General features: G+C 38.7%; 1 long non-coding RNA gene across 1 annotated transcript in view; it reads left to right on the top strand.

Annotated features, from left to right (window-relative positions):
• The window catches only part of LOC306987380, a 73,026-nt gene extending 63,191 nt beyond the window's left edge, over positions 1-9,835 (top strand). The window contains exon 4 of the long non-coding RNA XR_013795151.1: positions 8,882-9,835. This is a non-coding gene — a long non-coding RNA (uncharacterized lncRNA). The remainder of the gene's footprint in view (positions 1-8,881) is intronic.
• Positions 9,836-20,779: the final 10,944 nt, after the last annotated feature.

Below are 20,779 nucleotides of genomic sequence, written 5' to 3'. Positions count from 1 at the left end.
TCTGCCTCCATTTAATTAGAAACACCCAAATTCCTACAATCCAATCAGTTCCCAAGGACAAAACCTACACTTTTTTTTCCATTCCAGAAGCTGTTTCAATCTGATATACGTCACAATAGGTAAGAAAAACGGTATTTCGATTGTCCACTTTAGACATTCTACCAACTTTAAGTAACTTTGCTACATGCCAACTACATAGCATTAGAGTATTAGTCGACTGTCTGCTTAATATCTGCATACACTTTCATTTGATTTCCCTAAACAGACATTTTACTAACTATAAGTAACTTATTCTGCTAACCCGAACCCTAACACCTAACCCTAACCTAACAGTCTATACTATATTCTACTAATACTCTAATGAGAGTTTGTTGGCATGTAGTTGTAAAGTTAGTAGAGTGTCTAAAGTGGACCATTGAAAGAGTGTGGCTGATTTCCGGTTTAGTTATGACTCTATTCTGGTATTTGTACACCAGCTTTTTACTTGCGTTCAAGACGGATGGACATGTTTAAGGATTGACTCAAAATGGGAGGATCTTCCCAAATGGTTTACAAACTCGGCTGGTGAAAAGGACACCTGTAGTAGACGGTGCCAGCACTGAGCCACAAAGGCCGGTTTTGTCCCTCTTCACCGGCTGCCAGCGCTCGTCCCTGCATGGCACACGGATGGCACACTCGCCCCAGCGGAGCTGTCACTCAAACCCCCAGGCGATTTGAGGGCGGGCGGTGGCGGGGAGGGTAGAGTGAGAGGAAGTATTTGGAGTGTAATTATTTTTGGAGGATATTGACGCCCCCTCTGTAATTTCCCCTCGAACACTTGTGTTATTTCTACCGACAAAAATGGACTTTATTAACCCCTGCCATTTCAGGCTTCTTTCTCCCAGGGCTCTCACACAGCGCAGCCTCTTCATGGAAGCGCCTCAAAAGAAGCATCTGCTGGCCTTTTCACGCCACCTAGTCTCCCTTTTAACAGCAAAACGATAGAGCACAATTTTTCATCCTGTCATGTAATGAGTGAGAAATGCTCGCAAACTGATTACTGGGGGAAGGACTCTGTGACATTTTCATCGCAAGGATATTTTTTTCTACGCTTGATGCGTTTTGTGGCTGAATGTCACTACGGTGCATCACAGTTTCTACTTCCATTAAAAAAAAGTAAAGGGAAAAGGCGCTACTTTCCCAGTGCCACCTTTAAAATCTCCTCAATCCGCTGGGGGTTTTTTTTTCTGTACGGCACTTGCCACGTAAACATGAAATAGTTGGTTTAATGTTTGCTGTGTTCTTCCCTCCCCTCTCTAAGAGTGCATTGATCAATTTCCGGCTTCAGTGAGGATGAGGAAAGATAGGGGACGCAAATTGGAAGTTGTTTTAAGATGCAGACAGCTCCTGACTTTTTCCTCCACACCCTGTCACATCTCCAAGTCCCACTTTGCATGGCAGAATAGGTTTTTGTAATAGAATTCTCCCTGCAAAGGAGGTTAATTACGTTTCTTCTACTTTATCTCCTGCACTTTTTTTTCTACCACTCCCTCCCTTTTTCTGTCTCTCTTTCTACCTCCATCCATCTCTAACTTTCTCAGTTGGGAAACACAAAACTGCATGATGACTGCATTCATCAAAGAATCCTTAAAAAAATGTGTCACGGTTTCCACAAAAATATTATTCAGTACAACTGTTTTCAACATATATATAATAATAAGGAATGCTTCTTGATCAGCAAATCAGCATATCAGAATCATTTCTGAAGGATCATGTGACACTTGATTAACTATATTAACACATTAATTAATTACATTTTTTTTTTATATTACCATAGAACACAAGTATTTAAATTGTTATAGTATTTCACAATGTTACTTTTTAACGGCATTTCTGATTAAATAAATGCAACCTATGTGAGCATGAGACTTTCAAGAACATGAAAACATCTTAATTTTAATGTATGTAATAATTAACATTAGCTATGATTAATAAATGCTGTATGTATTGTTTATTGTTAAATCATACTAAGTGTTACCGATATTGCATAGAAATGCAGTTGATTTCAAAATTGTCAATTTGAACTGCAGCTTCATTGGGTCTATAATGGTTTAGTTTGGGAATACATCACCTATGGTATTAGTAGACAAGCGAGTTGGTGTATTCTAGTTTGTATGTGTGTTTGTTAACCAAACAAAGTAGTTTATCCACAGGATTACCATTTATGTGTATAGTTTGGCTCTGGGATTTGCACAGCATTATTTAAAAAATGTTTTACTGCAAACTAGGGTCGTTGTCAGCGTTGTGCGACGTGTGGTTTTTACTTCCATCTTCAATCTCTCTTTGTCCATCTGCACTGTCCCCAAATGCTTTAAGCCACCATTGTGCCTATTCTTAAGAAACCAGCAGCCTCAATGACTACAGATCTGTGGCTCTTACCTCCACTGTTATGAAGTGCTTTGAACAGTTGGTGTTAAAGCAAATTAAGTATTCTCTTCCTCTCAGTTTGGACCAGCACCAGTTTGCATATAGAGCCAATATAGGTCAACTGGAGGTCAGCTCTCCACACCTGGAACAACCTGGCTCATATGTGAGAATGCTATTAGTGGATTTTAGCTCGGCATTCAATACTATCATTCCCAACAGAATGGTGTCCGAACTCCACAGTCTGGGTGTCAACCACCACACTTGCAGATGGATCAAGGACTTTTTAACAGACCGTCCACAGTCAGTCAGCCCTGATGGCTAGTTCATAACTGAGTTCCTATGACTACCCGGTGAAAAATCCCTTTTCTGAGGCCATCATAGTCTCCGATACTTTTATAAAATGGCCTCTCTTAAGTTTTATAACATTACCACACATAGCTAACAGCCCTAAAGTCTGCTTGCCTTTGATCCACCGCCTCTCTCTTTTCACCAGCGTAAATCACATAACCGCAGAACTGGGCCTTCAGCATGTCTCTGTCGGGTCCTGCTTAGGGCAGCTTCAGTTAAGTTGAGGGTGAGTGGGAGGACTGCCCACTTAAACATACAGGGGGCGTCAACTCTCAGAAAGCCCAGAAGCCCACCAGTGGCCATGGAGAAGGGGATTTCCTGTGTTTGAGGCAATATGACTGTCACCCTAGGAATTCAAAGCTCCATGAAGCCTGTAAAGGGCAGTGGGAAAACTTTTCGCAGGGAAGTATTTTTCTGCAGTTTTTTCGCCATTTAATTTCCCAACTGAGGGTCGAAGCAGTGAGTTAAAGGAGTTGTTCACTTTCAAATAAAAATGTCCTGATAATTTACTCATCTCCATGTCATCCAAGATGTCCATGTCTTTCTTTCTTAAGTCTTAAAGAAATTAAGGTTTTTGAGGAAGACATTCCAGGATTTGTCTCCATATAATCTTTCTTTGATATCTTTCTTTGATACCAATCTTTCATTTGAAAGTCACGTGTAGTATCTGTAAAACCGCATTTTTCCATCTTAAAAATATATCTAAATTACGCAAAATGCTCTCATTGACAAATGCGGAACAATTAGTTCATGCGTGCATGACCTTTGTATTGTAATGCTCTACTGGGTGGTTGCCCTGCACGCTTAATAAACAAACTACAGCTAGTTCAAAACGCAGCAGCTCGAGTTCTTACCAGAACCAGGAATATGACCATATTAGCCCGGTTCTGTCAACACTGCATTGGCTCCCTATTAAACATCGTATACATTTTAAAATATTGCTGATTACTTACAAAGCACTAAATGGTTTAGCTCCGCAGTACTTGAGCGAGCTCCTAACGCATTATAGTCCTTCACGTCTATTGCGATCTCAAAATTCCGGCCAGTTGATAATACCTAGAATATCAAAATCGACTGCTGGCGGTAGATCCTTTTCCTACTTAGCACCAAAACTTTGGAACAGTCTTCCTACCATTGTCCGGGAAGCAGACACACTCTGTCAGTTCAAAGCTAGATTAAAGACACATCTCTTTGACCTAGCATTCACATAATACATTATAGACTTGTACAACTCAATTTTAGGCTGCATAGATTAGGTCAGCCGGAACTGGGAACACTTCCCTAAAATCCTGATGTACTTGTTACATCATAAGAAGAATAGCATCTACGCTAATTTTAGTGTCTTTGTTTATCCCGAGGTTTTCCCGCAGCCTGCCGTATCCAGGCCGTATCCAGATCTGACGAAGGACCTTCGCCTGGACCCGATGACAACGCAGTGCTGAAGTGCCAACTAGTCTCTCCCCTGTGAAGGATCCCTTTGCCACTCTACAGATAAAGCGTTGTCGGGATAATTTAGGTTTCGCGTATATACCCCGAAGTAATAAAATTCTGTCTAAAAAATTTGAAGGCCAGACAAGTAGTTTGTTAAGGCTTAGTTTGTAGGGAATTACAAACCTGAATTCAAATGCGCATTACTATAGAATTAATTCTGGATGCGCACGTGAGCACCATCAGCATTTCTTACAGGTTCGCGTTTAAAGTCTGTGTAAGAGAGAACAGTGTCGTCTTAGCGGTCTCTAATTTAATAACTAATGATCGTTGTGACGGAAGTGAATCAATCAAAACTAACTTTAGCTGGAAAATATCTTTATTCAAGAACCGCTATGAAGCCAAAACAATCTCTGTTTAATCCCTTAAATTATCCGTTTATCACTGTAAAGCTGCTTTGAAACAATCTACATTGTTAAAAGCGCTATATAAATGAAGATGACTTGACTTGACTTGACTTGATAATGGATTTCAATGACAACCAACGGTTTGAAGGTTCAAATGTCAGTCTCAATGCAGCTTCAAAAGCTCGACATGATCCCAGCCCATGAAATAAGGGTCTTATCTAGCCAAACGATCGTTTCATAATAAAAATTATATACTTTTTAACCACAAATGCCCGTCTTGTACCATCTCTGAGATGCGCCACACATTACGTCATCACGTTGGAAAGGTCACAAAGGACCCCCCCCCCCCCCCCCCCCCCCATTGCACAATGCATTTGTGTATTGCTTGATATGTATTTACGTATTTGCTTGCCTCATCTGAGTTTTCCAGACACAGTTACAGTGTCTAAAGGACACACTTTGCAATGGAACAGTCAATCACGCTCATTTCAGCCCATGTGCAGATCCTCCTTCAGACAAAGGTCACTATAAATGAACACACTCTTTCATCACTCCTGCACAAACAAACACACTCAATCTCAAAGCCATAGTTGTGGGATTATCAGCGGCAGAAAATGTCTTCCTCAAAGACGCATTTCCCCAAAACTGTTTTGGAGCACCTACCAGAGGTGTGCGATCTTATCAGGCTTCCCATCCCAACTCTCTGTGGCATTAAACCACACTGACTATCAGTGATACTAAATCCACAAATTACCATATATTTGTGCCACTGCTGTAGGTGAGAATAGTTGTTGAAGCAAAATATGACTTAGTACCTGTAAGCAGTTGCTGCAGCAACGACTGTTTAATGCAATATTTTCAGTTACATTTTCATGGAATTCACAGATGAGAAAATGAGCAAATTAGAGCTGAATATGCTTTACAGTGGTTTTACATTTGGTCGACCACTCATTGGGGTTTTTATTCTAGATTTGCTAGTAAATTGTAAAAATTGTAAATTAATTTATTGTCCATTATTAGTGCAAACATTTATGTTGGGGACATATTCCAAAATAAATATATAAATGAACAAAGTAGAGGATCAAATCCAGTACTCTAGGAAGAGCAGACCAGTGCACAAGGGGATTACATCCTAAGTATTATGATATTGAACGGATGAGCCCAGAGATTATCCCAAGTTTAATCAACCCATTCCATGAGCTTACATAGATATTTATAAAGCACAATTGATCAAGTCATAGAGAGAGAGAGAGAGAGAGAGAGTGTGTGTGTGTGTGTGTGTGTGTGTGTGTGTGTGTGTGTGTGTGTGTGTGTGTGTGTGTGTGTGTGTGTGTGTGTGTGTGTGTGTGTGTGTGTGTGTGTGTGTGTGTGTGTGTGTGTGTGTGTGTGTGTGTGTGTGTGTGTGTGTGTGTGTGTGCATGTGTGTGTGTGTGTGTGTGTAAAAAGATCACATATTTTATGTAAACGGGAATAGTTTTAAATGAGTTTTGGCACTTATTATTATTTATAAAATAAATTAAACACTGGTTTATTTTTCCTTATACTTAATTAAACTTCTGAATGCTTCAATGAGGTTTTCCAGAGCAGGTAGTGGTGATATGTAATATTTTAAATTTATGAAGCATCTGCATAATATAGATAAGACATTTAATTAACCGGGCTGTAAAAGACTTCTCCTATTAAATATGAATCATTTCACATTTTGCTTTGATTACAAACACTCTTCAGAGAGCTTCCTTCTCATTTTTAAGAAACACTTGCTGACTGTAAGAGAGTGGGAGAGCAAACATGTCTCGTAAACACATATGTGCTACTTCTCTGATTTATGTCTGTTTGAAATGCTTGCGGGAAATGCTGTGTAATTGATAGATAAGAACAATGTTCTCAACACTAATTCCTCTCGGTCTTCTGTCATACATGATGTGAAAAATATCCTTTATTGCTGCTGTAAGTGTGTGACAGGGAATGAGTTTGACACTTTTAGTAGCGGGGTCATCCATAAAGTATTTTCATGAGGAGGTGAAGGAGACACTGAAGGTCCAAACGCCTCAGAGCTGCTCAGCACAGTATACTGTGGTAAAAACAGCTTAAAAGAGCAGTCTTTATGACCTATTCACATCGAACATGAATTTTTTCAGCAGGAAATACATTTTATAGTTTAATTCTCACAAGGACTTCCGTACTATATGATCTCAGTAACACGAAAAGGGTTTTTTTCTAACAGTTCAAAACCATCTCACATCAGAATTATTTTTGTGAATTCTGTTTTCCAAATTAAAATGTCATTAGTGCTGTTGGGTAAACAATAAAACCCACACTAACCTAATGGTCAGTTCACGAGTTTACATGTTAATGAAATCTGATGTAATATTATAATGCGTATTTGGCTTGCTGTCCGGGGGGAGGGCTCCGAGCTCAGAATTCGGCCCGACCCCAGAGTACTCCCCCCATAACTTTAGAGATCATAGGTATCTATGAACGGACCCAGCCGAATGTGGGGTGAAGGGGTGGAGGTGGGATGCTGAGAAATTAGTCATGAGACAGGAGGTAAGGAAAGGCTTTATTTATACTGGCTCCTTCTTGTGCTGATTGGATGATTACCTGAACATGGTCCTCCCGAACTTTGTTACATAAAACTTCATTTAACGGATGTAGATTTTTACTTTTCACATTTTAATTGTAATAAATCATATGAATGGTATATATTCAATTATGAATTATAATATTTGTTGATCAAAACAATGGTTCAGTATATACAATTATACACATTATGCCGTTTCATGAATTGTTTGTTTCATTGATTGGCTGATTTACCATTCAAAAGTTTAGGGTTCGCAAGATTTTTTTTTTATTATTGAAAAAAAAAAAATATATATATATGTATATATATATATATTTGCATTAAATTGATAAAAAGTAACAGTACATGTTACAAAATTTTCTATTTCAAATAATTGATGTTTGTTTTACTTTCTATTCATAAAAAAATATAAATAATAATAATTATATATATATATATATACAGTATATATATATATATATATATATATATATATTTATTTATTTATGTGTGTGTGCGTGTGTAAATTTCAGCTTTTAATTTTTTATTAACCTGCTTGTAGCAATGTTCTTTTTTATGGGAAGAAGTAGGTGGGAACCGGCAAACGTTCACAAACTTTAATTTACTTCAAAATTAAAGTAAAGTCAACAGCCCCTCATGGACGACTGCTATCACATATAATAAAACATAAGCAAAACACAACATCAAATAAAATAGTCCAGGCCTGGCCTCTCTCGTCCTTCACTGTCGTCGCTCCTCCTTTTATGCTTCCGCTTCTCCGCGAGAGATACGAGACGGTGCGTCGCGCAGGTGTCACTCATTAGTAATCACGACACGGCCCCTGCTCGCCACACTGCTCTTCAATATTTAATGTATTGAATAAATCCATCTTGAAAACAAGATTTGATGACAGCCACAAACATATTTATGTCATTAAAAAGTAATATTGTTATAAAAACTGACTTATGTGCAATGTAAATGTTTCTATACAAATCAGTTGTTAATTTTAACATGTAATATTAAAGTAATATACCAACTGACAGGCTTCCATATAGTTTGCAGAATTAATTAAGAGATTATTTTCTTTGAGAAAAAAATACTGTACCTGATATACTGGATATCCAATTGAATCAATATCTAATTGAATGTAAACAAAATCTAAGTTGAATCGAATCGCAAGCTTGTGAATCAAAATCGAATCGTGTAATTTTAGTGAATGCCCAGACCTAATTAATGTTCAATAAATTGTTTTTCCTTGGCAACAATGGCATAAATGTTGAATCGTTTTTTTGATTATTTTCATGTTCCTCCGTGTTTTTTGTTGCTCTGCGTGAATGCATTTTCAGCGATACAAATAGTGAACAGAAAATCTATCAGTTGATGCATTTCTACCATTACACCACCCAGCCCTAATTCCAACTCTCTTTAGAAAGCTTCTATCTGTCCACTATTTGTTTTCCGTGTGTGAATGAACAGTAAATAGTGTCTATCTTGACTGTTTTTTATCTATAGATATAAAATTGTTGTTCCAACTTAAAAAAAGTAAATTTGTGCTGCCTTAAAATGTTAAGTTTAGTCAACTTGAAATGTGAAGTTGTACTAAGTGACAACTTGTATATTTGAGTTGGCTAAACTTAAAATTTTAAGGCAGCGTGAACACTTTTTTTTTACCACAGTTTTTTTCTGAAACCTACAGTGTATACATTACTCCCTCTCTGTGACTGGTTTTCAGGCTGATGGTGTGTGGAGACCAACTGGCCGCATCTGAATCCTGTCTTAGGTCTGAGTATGTGCTGCTGAGGCAGGACTGAGGCCGATGTCCTGCTTGGCCGGCCATCGACCAGCTCCCATCCTAAAGCAGAACTCCCTCCGAACTGACTTCACAATGAGTGCCGCGCTAACCTGGCAACGCATAAGCAATATCTGAGCACAGTCCTCTGAAAACCTCCCCAGAGATTTATTTGGCTGTTGAAGTAGAAAATGAATATTTTACAGTTGGCTTGTCTGATCAATTACCTACAAGCTGTTGCTGTATTTTGTGGCACATGGGAGAGAAGTGCTGCTGGGGTGGGGGGGATGGATAAGACCAAGCGGAATCTGAATGAAGACAACAAAAAGGCCAGCAGTCGATGAGATAATCTAAAATGAAGCACGCTCAAGTTTTTTTTTCTTCTTCTACTTGCATTTGGTATTTAAAGAGCACTGGAATTGTTGCAAAACAAATTAACGCTTTCAGATGCTAATTAGCCCTGGTTAATTTCTTGAGGTTGCAGACACACTGGGCTGATTAGGCCTTGCTAAGTGCTTCTTGATTCAAAGCCAATTTGAATGTTGGAAAAACAAGGTCCTGTTTCCCTGTGGGTGTGAGTTTTACATGCCCTATCACACCTAGAAGCATGTGAAATAATATTGACGTGATTATACTGTTACTGTCATTTTTTTTAAACGAAAAACTGTTAGAAAATACTTTTAAGTGCTGGTACAAACAGGCTCCCCAATTACCATTATTTCTTTTAACTTTGAAATGTCAGTGTACAAAAATATACCAAAGTCCTTGCAGTTGGTTCACGACATCGAGCTGTGGCTCTCATATGCAGAAGACGAGAATCTGAATTTGAAGGTATGACACAACAAATATTTGTTCTTTTTTTGTTTTATAATGATTAAAGTGCCTCTATTATGCTATTAAATGTTCCTAATTTTGTTTTGGAGCTCTCCTACGATTTAAAAACATCAAAGGTCAAAATACACTTTCATTTTCTAACTATATACATTGCAGCATCACCTAATTTTTCAAAGGGTCTGAAAATGGCTCGTTTGAAGATTCAGTCTCTCTAAACCCCTCCTTTCCGAGGGTCTACTCTGCTCTGATTGGTCAGATGGCTCAAACTGTTGTGATTGGTTTACTGATTAGAAAGTGAGTCAGAAACGAAATTACCTTTAGCATATCTGAATTTCAGCTCCGGAGGCTTCCTCAGTACGATACAGAGTGATACAAACGGTAATGATCCTCATTCTTTGGAAGTGCAGCAAAGTGGATTTGCTTTCGCAGCTCTGAAAACAGTATCTTGACAACATGAACCAAACTCTACCAGGCCTCAGCTACAACTGTTTGAGGGTGGGTCAAAGTAGATGCTGTTCTTGGGCAGCCAATGAAGACCATAGGCGGGCATTGTGACGCCTGCCCTCAAAAGTGACGGTAGGGACATTTAAAATGCTATAGATTTATACTTCAAATAAATTATCTGCCCGAACCCGGCCCGCGGCCCGACGGCCGTGTATTTTTTTTCTCATACACGTTATGACCAGCAGACGGGAATTCAAATCAACCTTTAATGTTCACGCCTTTTAACAATACAAACAACTGAAACAATAAACTTTAAATATATAAATATAAATATGCCTTAGTCTAAATAAAAATCTTCACACAATAATAAATAAAAAGAACTCAAACATGTATCCAGCCAGCGGGCGGGCTGTACATAACCTGTAGAATTTCCATCAGAATCCAGCACCAGTCCAAACACTTTCCAGACCTCTGATTTCCCACTCCTGTAGTAGCGATGGTGAATTCACCTGCGGCAAGGTTACTTTTCACCAACTCCGCCTTCTTCTCCAGGCTAAAGGCGCGCACGCAGCGGCGTCAGGTCTGCCCACACCCCTCTCCATGATGCACGCCACGTTACACGCAGCAGCCAGACTTTCTTTACGGTGAACAGCAGCGATGATTTTTATTATTTTTTTTCACTGAGCGGAAAAGATTAAGCCCGAGGTCCGACCCGACCCGAGTCATTTGCTTATATTTTCGACCCGAACCCGGCCCGACCCCGCGGGTCCCGTCGGGTTTGTCGGGCCGACCCGACCCGTTGAGAACTCTAGTGCACGCACTAGACAAAAGTTTTCTTTTTTTTTATCTTACGTGGAGTTTGCGTTGGTGTTTGAAATGAACTACAAGCAGGTCTTTTACAATCCATCTTCTACGGAGAATGCCGGCGAATACACAAACCTGCCAGACATAGCTATGTGAGCGTGCCGTGAACGCGCATGACGTCACGCCCAGTCTCAAATTCCGGCCCGAATCCCTCTTATTTATTTTACTTTACAGGATTATAGAGACAATCTCAGACATCAGAGAAGGGCTCATTCAGCCCATCAGGCAATTGTTTAAGCATGTATGGGTTAGAAAACGGGTATTTTTAACATGAAAAGTTGCTTAATGCACCTTTAATAAAAAAAAAAAATGTTTTTTTTTCAAATAAATGCAGCCCTGGTGAACACAAGAGATTACTGACCACAAATGGTGCTAAATTGTTATTATTATTATTATTATTATTTTAAAATATGCTTATTGTCTTAAAGCACTCCGATCCATGCAATGCTTGCCAGGGCTTCTTTGCTTAGATAAAAGATGGACATTATGTTTAGTCAGAGTGCATTATGGGTAAAAATGTGAACTACTGTATACAGGGAATAAAATGGTTCACTCAAGAATTCGAATCACACCACACAATGGCCAACACCCCATGTAGTGCACTGTATTGGGATACCAGAATATGTAGTTTTATTGTTTTATCAATAAACCATCAGCATGAAATGTTGCATTCAGTTGTGAGTGTCATTAATCACCGATTTTAATGTGGAGTGACGACTCCAGTACTGTGTGCTTCATCACAGCTGTTCCCTGCGTTATTTGGAACAAGAATTTGTTTTCAATTGTAAAATAATTTCTGTACACACATAACAAGCACACCTTTCCCAACTTGAAATATTGTAATTCCTCAGTAAATGCAGATAGAGCATTGTGAGTCCCTTTGTCTCCTGTTGATTGTGCATTGAAGTCAAATTAATAATGTGTCGTAATAACACAAGCAAATCAAACACATCAGTTGTTTTTGCAATCAGGGCAGTGATTTTAGACTGAGCCACCAGAGATTGGTAGAGAGAGACATAAAGAGACAATCCAGTGCATTGTTCGCTCACTCAAATGTTCCAATCCATACAGCAGAAACCCGGGCGCTGTCTCATTTAAAGCAGCTTAGGATTGTCCTGACTCTCATATTGTGAGCAGAACTCAGACAGAAGCTTACAGTACTTTTCCGTCACGATGTTAGTGGCGAAATAATGGAGAACAGTAGTACTGTAATTTCTGACATTGGGAAAGGTCAAAGGTATAGCGTCTCATGAGTTTTAGGCTCAGTGGAAAGGGAAATAAAGGTCTTTTGAGAACTGACCTAGACATCACGAATTAAATCAGCAATTGTTTGGACTGAGCCACGACCAGAAGAATATAATCCAAATGAATAAAAGAAATCATTGTTATCTAGATCATAAATAATGTCAGATTACAAAAATAATCATAGCTGCGGGCAAGATTGACATGAGCGTCATAGTGGCGAGCTTTGCTTGCGATGCTTGATTGGTTTTGTTTAGTTTTTGCTTTTTTTAAGCGTTCACCGTAATCTAAATCTTTAGATAACTATTTTTTTCCCTCTGCTGTTTTTGGACTAACATTGTTGAGATCATGTGGTATTCTCTACAAAAGTTGGCTATGCACTTGTACGTGAGGATTATTCCGCTGAACTGCCATCAAACAGGCAGAAACTGGCTTTTTTTGAGTGAAAAGTGGGTTGTTTAGGATGTTGTCATACCATTTTGCTAAGGTATGAGCTTTAAATCCGTTATGAAAAGGATTTATGGTAAAATACTGTATAAAAGATAACTAGTACTCCAAATGACCATAATTTTCTTGATCAGCGGTCAATTTATTTCTGCTATTCATTACAGACGGTTCAAAGAAAAAGAGCTCTGATTGATTTTGCAAGGGGCAAATACTGTATGTCGAAAAAAAAGGACAAGATGAACGAGTTTCCGTGCGGCTTGCATGACTTCATTGTCTCCTGGAGTCAGGCGGATGAGGTTTAGCCGGATTCATCTGCATTTTCTATCTCATCAAAATGAGATTTTAAGCCAAAGACAAGTTAGATGACAGAAATTAATTCCTCCTCCACTATATGACAATCCCATCCCTGAAACGAGAACATCCAGTGGCTCCGTTCCCCTGCTGAGGGTCTTTCCACTCTTAGAGCACAGCATGGAGTTCCCATAATTCATGAGAATAACTCACATCACCTCTCCATGTGAGAGATTTGTCCTCCTTAGCATCTTTTGTGTGAGTTGGAGTTTTAAGGTGTAGCAAGGTTTCAAACAACTGTGACTTCCTCCTGAGTTCAGTGGCAAAAATGTTAAATAGGGACGAGAGCTCTGCGTGATATCAAGAATAATTTATGACATTAAATGTGTTCTACTTAACACTGAGCTCTCCCGCTGATAAACCTAAGGAACAAATAATGGTGGGGAACTGCTCAGCATTGGAAGAGCTGGCCTACCCCAGAGCATTAGTTTCATCCCACACGTTTCAAACATAAAGACAAGATGCTGTTTGTTTGTTTTTATTAAAGCTAAGCTAAGAGGATTGTATTTCATTGGCCACTGTACGTTCAGGGGTTTTTAAAGCAGATTAGGAAAATAATCAAAAGAGTTCTATTAATTATTCAAACTCAAGGAAAAACTGTTTGTTTATTTTTGCCTAAAAACAAGAATATTTAAAATGTTATACTTTATTTTATAAATAACTGGTCCATACCCAGCAAACATTGGTCCGTCGGCAACGTCGTGTCCATGGCCAAAAATAGTCGGCGTAGGACGGCATAAATCAGTAAAAATATGTAACACAGAACAGATAACGTCAAAGACGTCCGTTCAACTTTCATTTTGGAACTTTTTTTCAACCATGACGGGACGTGTCTGAGGGACATCTTTTCAACGGTCATTAAAGGTGAACTAAGCAGGTTTTTTACCTTAACTGAACAGCTCCGGAGTCATTGGAATGGTTATATTACTTTTTTCGGGTTGAATGGTCGTCTCACACCCCCCTATCGCCTGTGAGCGGAAAAAACGCCTTTGCCGGCCGCAGCATCAGGAAGTATCGTGTGATATCAGGTCTCGCGATGTAACGAATTGCTGTCATGACAAAAAATTCTGTCATTATTGCGCTCCCTCACGCTGTTCGAACCCGAATGAAGAAGACGTTTTAAAGACGTCCCATCTGCTTTGATATCGTTGATCTACTAGCCTCTGGTATCTGAGAGTCGACAACAAGTTTTTCGACCCTGTTGTCAAATATATATTCCAAAGCTGTAGGGGGAGCACTATAGAGAAACCTGCGAGCAAAAAGCGAGAATACAGCGAAGAAATTCCCGCAAATGCATAGCTCTGCTTTAAACGTCCAAATGTTTGCTGGGTATTGGCATGATAGAATCACGCATCTCCCGTTCCACCACATCCCAAAGCTGCTCTCTTGGATTGAGATCTGGTGACTGTGGAGGCCATTTGAGTTTAGTGAACTCACTGTCATGTTCAAGAAACTAGTTTAATATGATTTGGGCTTGGTGACAGTGTGTTATCCTGCTGGAATTAGCCCTCAGAAGATGAGCACACTGTGGTCATAAAGTGATAGACATGGTCAGCAACAATACTCAGGTAGGCTGTGGTGTTTAAACGATGCTCAGTTGGTATTAAGGAGCCCAAAGTGTGCCAAGAAAATTATGTGCCAGACCATTACACCACCAGAAGCAGCCTGGACCACTGATACAAAGCAGGATGGATCCATACTTTCATGTTGTTTATGACTAATTCTGACCCTACCATCAGTTTGTTGCAGCAGACATTGAGACTCATCAGATCAGGCAACGTTTTTCCAATCTTCTATTGGCCAATTTTGGTGAGGCGGTGTGAACTGTAGCCTAATTTTTCTGTTCTCAGCTGACAAGAGTGGCACCGGTGTGTCTTCTTCTGCTGTAGCTCATCTGATTCAAGGTTTGACGTGTTGTGTGTTCAGAGATGCTCTTCTGCAGACCTCGGTTGTAACGAGTGGTTATTTGAGTTACTGTTGCCTTTCTATCGGCTCGAACCAGTCTGGTCATTCTCCTCTGACCTCTGGCATCAACAACGCACTTTCGCCCACATACTGTAACTGCCGATAATTTCTTTCTTTTTCTCAAACCCTAGAGATTGTTGTGTGTGAAAATCCCAGTAGATCAGCAGTTTCTAAAATACTCAGACCAGCCTGTTTGGCACCAACAACCATGTCATGCTTAAAGTCACTTAAATCACCTTTCTTCCCTATTCTGATGCTCAGTTTGAAATTGAGCAAATTGTTTTGATATGTCTACATCCCTAAATGCATTGAGTTGCTGCCATGAGATTGGCTGATAAGATAGTTGTGTTAATAAGCTGAACATATACCTAAGTGGCCAGTGAGATATGTACAGTGTATTATTATTATTATTGCTGAGAGAATTGGCAGTCTGTATTGGCCACAATTATATTCAGGGGGTTAAAGAAAGAAGCAAAGAAAGAAAGAAAAGGAGGAACATTTTAGGATAATGGAATCTGCTTTAGAAACAAAGGAGTACATCCCAGTGGCTTTTCAAAACTGCAGATTTGATTGTTTCAAAGCTATTTTTTTGTTTTGTTCCTAAATGCATCTAAAATATCAACTGAGACTACATAAGGTGGAACCAATTTATCTTAGTCCTCACTTTGAATAGAATTAGCATTCTCTCTAAATCACCTAATTAGTTTTTGCTCATTAAATTAAGATTCATGCCGCTTTTTCATCAAGATAAACAGCGTTCTGCATTTTATCTGGTTGCAGAGAGCTGTGGATCACAGTGGCAGATTTGCGGCTCTGCTGCGCCATGCGTTATGCCCTCAAAGAACTTGAGGGAATAACGCGTGATCTCACATTCCGAGCCTCTCAGCTGTATTCCTGGCAATCACAGCTAACAACATTAGATATTAAACTTGTGTAAATAAATGATAATGACAAAAAAAAATAATTAACTGTACACATTTATTAGGTTTTTCAAATGATCTTATAATGTGCTTTGGATAAACCCATAAATGGCATGTGAAAACCAAACGAATTGTGGTTGGTCAATTTGCATGTCAATCAGACTTTTATTCATAAGTGGGCGGTTCTTGCCTAGAATAAGCGACACTGTGAACCAGACCTTATTCGACAATAATCGGCCTGTTCTGGACTTGAACTGCGATCTACTCCTTCACACATGCTGTTTGAGTACGCTTTTCTTTCCCCAAACACTTGTGAAATAACACAAAGCAGGTCAGGCCAGGTTAATCTGTGTTACTCGGAAGAACAGATGTCTATTAATATTGATAAGCATGTGTAAATTATTAATACATGGCAAGGCGGTGGAAACAAAGTTACGATTGAGAGATTGTAAAGGCATAACGCAATGAAAAAAAAAAGACAGAATCCAATCGAGAATGAAGAACTCCAAGGTAATTCCCCGCGAAGATGAGAGTGGGCTGCCGAGGGAAGGTCTGATAACCGAGTGGAGGAGTAGAAGAGAGGGTGAAAGAGGGCCTCCTTCCGTGAGACTTATGAAACGATAAACACAGTAGAGTATAGAGCCCAGGGTCTCTTGAGAGGGATATCAAACATAATGCCAAAGCAGAACCTCAGGAGAAGCTTACTGTATTTGCATCTCAGTCACATTTACTTTGAAGATTGCCACAATGTTACACTGCGCTTGGACACACTGCGCTTCTGCCTGAGTCAAACTGGCCATAAACTGTTTTTTTTTTGGCGGCGGATTTTTGCCTGTTGTTTCTTGTCGCATAAGTGAAATGTAAATTCGCCGTGGCTTTCGTGCCACCGTAACCTCCGGGGTTAGAATGTTAATCGACACTGTAAACATGTTTTTGAAAATAATTTAATATTATGACGGAACACAAAGGGAGTTAAAGGATCAGTGTTGTTTCAGCTGTCTGTTAAATCTTTCAACTTATGTTAAAGCGACGCAAAAAAAAAAAAAAAAGTAAATTTTTTGAAGGGGGTCGGAAAAATCAAAGTGTTGAAATGAGGAATGGTTACCACCAAGCAGTAAATGTGCACATTTTATGTGTGCAAGTTAATTATGCCACTTCAGAGGAGCTTGTGAAAGGATAAGGAAAGCTGCATAAATTTAGCTGTAATCCAGGCAGGCAGAACTCATTTGCAGGGATGGTCTTATCTGGGCACTGCAGCTTTCTCACAAAATTAACCTTGGATATTTGGGCCCAATTCAGAGAGTGTTTGATTCTCTCTCTCTCTCGCCGTCTCTCTCTCTTCCCCCTCTTTTTTCACTCGCTTCCCCCTGTAATTCTCTCATCCTTTTCACAATCCCTTTGCCGCTCTCATTCTAAGTCTCTCTCTCTCTCTCTCTCTCTCTCTCTCTCTCTCTCTCTCTCTCTCTCTCTCTCTCTCTCTCTCTCTCTCTCTCTCTCTCTCCCCCCCACATTCACTCTCCCCTCCTCTGAGAGGAGGCCATAAAGAGTAACAGAGAGAAGAACAGAGTTCTTGGAGCGATGTTTGACAGAATAAATAAACAAGGCCAATACTAAGCCCTTATACATGAATGACAATGTACACTATACACAATTACACAACTGAATGTGTCCTTCAGTGTAAATTCTGTTTAATCAAAAGCATGTCAGTCTGAGTCTCTCTCTCTCTCTCTCTCTCTCTCTCTCTCTCTCTCTCTCTCTCTCTCTCTCTCTCTCTCTCTCTCTATTTCTCTCTCTCTCCCTCTCTCTCTTTCTCACACTCTCAGTGATCACACAGTCATTATTTGCCCGAAAGGTCCATTGATTTTTTTTTTTTGTGAAGCAGGCATCATCATCATCATCATCATCATTATTTTTCCTAAGAACGCTACTGTTATGAATAAATTAGGTCTGCAAGTCTAAACAAATTTTAATCAAATTAATTATAAGATATGCTGATTAATTAATCAAATTAAATCAAAAATAATGGCATAAATATCTGCTAAGAAAAGTCCCCAAATTAAAATAATTAAAGACATGACATTATTTTGGAGTGAATCACTGAATAGAAATTACAAAAAGTCACGTTTGAAGCCAATATACTGTTTTTTTATTCCAATATCATTGAACATAAGCTGTCTACAGTCTCCAGTACTCAGGGGGGGCGATACAGTTTCCTTTAGATGTCTGTACCGTTAATAGTTGTGTTATTATTCAGATAAGTTGCTGTGAACATATTGACTAGCTTAACTAATTCCTGTTGCTCCATATCAATAGTTAACTGAAAACTTTCAAAAGCATAAGAAATATTACTGACCCCAAACATATGAACGGTGTATACATATATTATAAAATGTGCATTTGTATTCACAATAATTTCTACCCTTGCATTTGTTTTTGTTTTGTTTTTCCATTAATGTCGCTTGCTGCTCTGAATTTAGTTTTCGAATCGTAATATAACATTTGTTAACATGGTCTTAACTTTAGACAGTTAATCACTGGCAACACTGGTGAGGTGAAGTGAGCAACTGGACGTATACCAGTCTATGCTTTTCGGTTTATAATAGCTGCTTCTTTATGTATGTATATCTAGCTTAGTCGCTTCAAGCCCGTATGCTAACATATGCTAATCATTCTTTGGTGTCCGTGAGGCAGGAGGCTTCAAAGTAGTGCTGCAAAATCTCAAATTAAGATGTTATTTTTATTTTAAGTGGAAGAGCTTCAGAATTCTAAAGCCTCTTCTTATTGCACGCTGTAAGTTCCTCTGATGTTCAAGCACTTTTAGAAAGACAGGACGATGACGTGTTTTCAAATCTGGGGAGGTTTGGAGAGAAATGTAGCCTTTGGTTTCCAAACTCTTACTTTCAGGAGTTTTACTGTACTTAGGATAAACTTTGCAGTAATTTGCCTCTCTTCTGAACTTTTTTTCATCTGCTATTAGCTAACCAAATATAGAACTTACTGTTTTTATATGTTTGCGAGGAAAAAATAATGCTACATTTAGTCTTAAAAAGACGAATATACTTTCCATGTCGTAATAATGCACCTTTTTATACAATAAATCGCTTTCCCAACAGTTTTCCAAAAAGTTGAATGGCAACAGTGATTTTCAAATTATAATTCCAACAGCATAAGCCACTTTAAAAGGGTGTGTAAGAACTCGCCCAGAATACACAGCACATTCCTGCTGACTCCTCAGTTTATGCTGGAAGGATAGAGCACAGTTCACTCCTTTGGGTATCAGAAAGAAAATCACAAACAGCATGGCAAACATAGATAAGCCCACAATTCTACTTATTATTGACAGCGGCATAAAAATCACGGCTGATTGGACTAATTGAAATTCATGCACGAGTCATGGCATTTAGCTCCCTCTCTCTCCTCCCCCATTGCGCATTCATCCAGACAGCTTGAAGGATGGATGTTAATTAGTTAACACTAAAATACCAAGCTCACTATCCCTGGTACACCCACTATCTCCCAGCCCACCTCAAAAAGGGAGGTGCGTTTAGTGACGGTAGATGTGCTTTGTTTTGAGAACGAATCTTTCAAGGATTCAAAAAGGCCATCTAGGACACAGCCCATTTCTTTTCAAGTACACATTATTGTCCAGAAAATGAGCTGAGCGTACACTCTCTGCACAGTCATGGCATGATGCCACTACAGGAAGCGTGATGGCAACCAAAATGAATTCATACCGTCATCACTCACCCTAATGTCATTCCTGATGACAAAAAAAAAGTGATTTTCTTTCAACTGTAGGAAGTATATTATTTAATATAGTGTTCCAGCTGCTCTTTTCTATAGCACAAAAGTAGATGGTGACTTGATGTATAGCTACAAAAATAGACAAAAGGTATCATAAAAGTATTGTAAAAGTCCGTATCTTGTTCCAAGTCTTCTGAAGTCAAACTATAGATTTATGTTAATAGCTGTCAATTTTCATTCACTTCAGGCATCAGGCTTGCATGTTCACAAGCCATAAATAATAACCGAATTAAAATTTGGGGCTAAACTATCACTTTTATTCTTCGTTTGGGAGACCCTATGAGGATTGTTCAATTTACTTTACATTGATGTGGCAGGTTGAAACCTTATGAGAAAGGATTGTGAAAAAGTACAAAATAAAAAACAAAAATAAAAACGTAATTAATTCCAAAGATGGAATCACATGAAATGATTGTCTGATTGTTGTAGCATACAGAGTAGAAATGCACCCAACTTTATTTATTTATTTTTATTGTATTTTCTATAATGATAATACAATTTATTACTACTACTTCTACAACTAATACGTTATTTGATTTAAATGAATAATAATATCTGCCTTGTGTGTTTTGATTTAGTCAGAAGAACATATTCAAAGTATTTGAAGAGAAAATGACAGGTTAGTTTTGAAATATATTGTTTTTATACATACAGCATTCTCTGCGGGACCCCAAACATAAAGGCTAAGAAAAATTGAACATTAAGGTTTAGAAATATTGCATACTTTTGAAGATATACAATACAGAAAGATTTGTATACTGGATATTGATCAAATATGTGACTCCAACTTTGACACTATTTCTGTCCTAAAATAACATAGATTTTGACGTACAAAAATGTTCTGGCACATTTCAAGGGACAGTAAGACATGAATTATCATTCAGAGAGAAGCAGATGGCATTCATCACCTGCTAACAAATCTATGAAAGCTCTCTACGGCATATTCTCTATAAGTAGGCCTACATGAATA

This window comes from Phoxinus phoxinus, assembly GCF_949152265.1.
Source record: "Phoxinus phoxinus genome assembly, chromosome: 19".
Lineage (NCBI taxonomy): Eukaryota > Metazoa > Chordata > Actinopteri > Cypriniformes > Leuciscidae > Phoxinus > Phoxinus phoxinus.
This window is presented reverse-complemented; position numbering and strand designations above follow the sequence as displayed.